Genomic DNA, 3,104 nt, shown 5'->3' on the forward strand with positions numbered 1-3,104 from the left:
TCAAATCAATTGAGTTGGATTTCTGTCATTTACAACTAAAAAGGCTCTTACCAATTGTCTTAGCTTGGGCTGCTAAAACAAAATACCATAGACTCTGTGGCTTAAACAACAGACATTTATTTCTCACAGTTCTGGAGGCTGGAAGGCCAAGATCAAAGTGCCGGCTGATTTATTTCCTGGTGAGAGCTCTTCCTGGCTTGCAAATAGCTGCCTTCTCACTGTGTCCTCACGTGGCCTTTCCTTGGGGTGTGCAGGTGGAGAGAGAGAGAGGCAAGCTCTCTGGTGTCTCATGACCTCATCTAAACATAATTACCTCCCAAGGCACCATCTACAAATGCCATCACATGGGTTAGGGCCTCAACACACGAATTTTGGGTGAAGACAAGTCAGCCCATAACACCAATACTCCAACCTAATCTTTAAAATGTTCATATCTTTCTGAACTTCCCTGATGGTCCAGTGGTTAAGACTCCGCACTTCCACTACAGGGGGCAAGGGTTTGATCCCTGGTCGGGGAACTAAGATCCCACATGCCGAGTGGCGTGGCCAAAAAAAAAAAAATTGTTCATATCTTTCTTATGACTTCCTAGTTGCAAATAATAGAAAGCCCAACTGAAATGGCTGTTAAAGGGAATTTATTGGTTCTTATAATCAAACGGTTTAAGAGTATCTTAACTTCAAGCAAGGCTTGATCAAGTCCCCAACAACATCACCTGATTCTCACACTTTCTGTTTCAGCTCTGATTCTTCTGAGCTGGCTCCAGTCTCAGGAGGGCTTTGCCCAAGCAACCCCAAGGTGGCTGCCGGCAGCTCATGGAGCTGTTGCGCTTCCCAGGTCAAGTCTAGGAGGGGGATGGGAGAGGCTCTACCAATAGCTCCAAACAAAGAATAAAGACCTTCCTTCCCAGAAATCCTGGCTAATGACTTTTTACATCCCATTGATTGTTCTTGCCTCCCTGAATGAACAAGTGTGGCCAGGGAGATGGGATACGGTGATTGGTTAAAGCCAGGTGGGGCCCATCTGTGGAGGTGGGGCTGGGGTCCGTACCTCCTAAACCAGGAAAGTTTAGGTTGGAAGCTTAGGATGTTATCAGGAGGGTTAACAGAACAGTTGCTTAAACAGATAGGGATTTACTTTCTTGCACACCTAGAAGCCTCGAGGTTGGTGTTGGTTCAGCAAGTCAGTGATGCCCTTGGGAACGCACGCTCTCGCTGTCTTCCTGACTCATCAGCCTTAGAGCACTGGTTTGCATTCTCATACTTGTCACCTCGTGATCCCAAGAGAGTGGCTGCAGCTCCAGATGATGCATCTGCATTCAAGGCAGGGAGAAAGGAGGAAGAGCCCAGATGCTACCCACCTGATCTGTTTCCTTTAGTCAGGAAAGCAAAACTTTTTCCAGAAGTCCCCACAGCAGACTTCTGCTTAGGTCCTGTTTTTGTTTTGATTTTTTTTAAAAACACATTTCTTAAGGAACCACACAGGTAGAAGAGGAACACAATTTTGCATTTTCCCCATTCAAAGTGGACGATATTGCATCTCAGCATTTCATAAAGCCTAATTTTTTTTTTTGGCCGTGCCGCACGGCATGAGGGATCTTAGTTCCCCCACCAGGTATCGAACCCATGCCCCCTGCAGTGGAAGCTTGGAGTCTTAACCACTGGACCACCAGGGAAGTCCCTGCATCTCAGCATTTCAGATGAAGATGTCAAATACAAAACTGAGTGAAACATTGCACGCATCTCTCCTGCTGAAAACTAGATCATACGTGGACCCTTAGCTGCAAGGGAGGTTGGGAAAGCAGGAAAGAGGGCTGTCCAATAGGGTTAGACTAATCAGGATCCATACCCTGGGGGAAGAGGGAGCATGTGCTTTGGTGGTGGAGGGTCCGCGATACCGTCAGCAATGTTCCTTAAACACACTCAACTTTTCCCACCTCTACATATTAGCTCAGGTTTTTTCCACCTGCCTGAAACTTGCTCTTCCCCATCTCTGATTGTCAAAGTCCTATCTACACTTCAAAATCTCTTCCACATGCCCTGAATCCCCAGTGAGAAGTGAAGACTTCTTCAGCCTCTCAGAGCATCTTCTGCCTTCGTTCTGGGACTTAATTCTATCCTATGGCTGGTCCCGTGCATGAGGCACAGCTTTGTGGCCAGACAGGCATTGGCTCCAGGGGTGCCTGTGATCGGTGACTTAACATCTCTCTAGGGCCTCAATTTCCTCGTTTATAAAATGGGAGTAATAATAGAACCTGCCTCATAGAGTTGCTGTGAGTGTTAAATAGGATAATCTACGTCAACTATTTAGCCTAGTGCCCGTCCCATAGCCGGCGCATAATTGTTAGCCTTTATTATTCTTACTGCCCTGTTCGCCCCATCACCTCCCTCAGGCTCTGCCTTCCTCAGCCTTGCATACTCTGCCACTTTTCTTAAAATTGATATATAATTCACATACCATAAAACTCACTGTTTACGTTACCACCCACTGACTTTCCTGTCTCAACCCACTTTGCTTCAACTTCAGTTTTCAATATGGGGTTGAGAGTCTCTGGGGCCGTCAGCAGGTCATTCGCCTGCCCACTCACCGGCCTGTAGCCTTGGTCACTTGCATTTCCTGGGAGAGGCCATCTCACCTATTTCCTCTCCCAGAGTCCCTCTTGGAGGGGGGAGAGGGTGGAGAAGATAGACCCTGGGGAAGACTTCCATAGGCAAACCAGTTACAGGAAAACCTCCTTTTCTGGAACTCGTGGGTAGGAGTTGCCTTAAAGCTCCCATAAGAATCTTTTTTGTTGTTGTTGGATGTGCATCTAAAACAGATTTGGAGCTTACCTGTGACAGCTAGAGACCCCACTGTAAATGAGTAAGGAAAACTGTCTGCTTTGTCCCCACCCCCCGACCCCAACTCCCCACGCACTGGGTGGGGTGGAACGCAAGCAGGAAATACTAATGATGATGATTACAAAGAGCTCGCCGGGACCTGAAGAAGCTGCCCAGAAGTTTGCTAATCAGGCTACCTGCTGCAGCTCCGCAGCAGGTAGAGAGAGGCTGGTGCTGATACACCTGCTTTAAGGATGCCTCTGGACAAGTCAGGAGCTCACAATTTG

The sequence above is a fragment of the Balaenoptera physalus genome, assembly GCF_965194825.1.
Source record: "Balaenoptera physalus genome assembly, chromosome: 13".
Taxonomy (NCBI): Eukaryota; Metazoa; Chordata; class Mammalia; order Artiodactyla; family Balaenopteridae; genus Balaenoptera; species Balaenoptera physalus.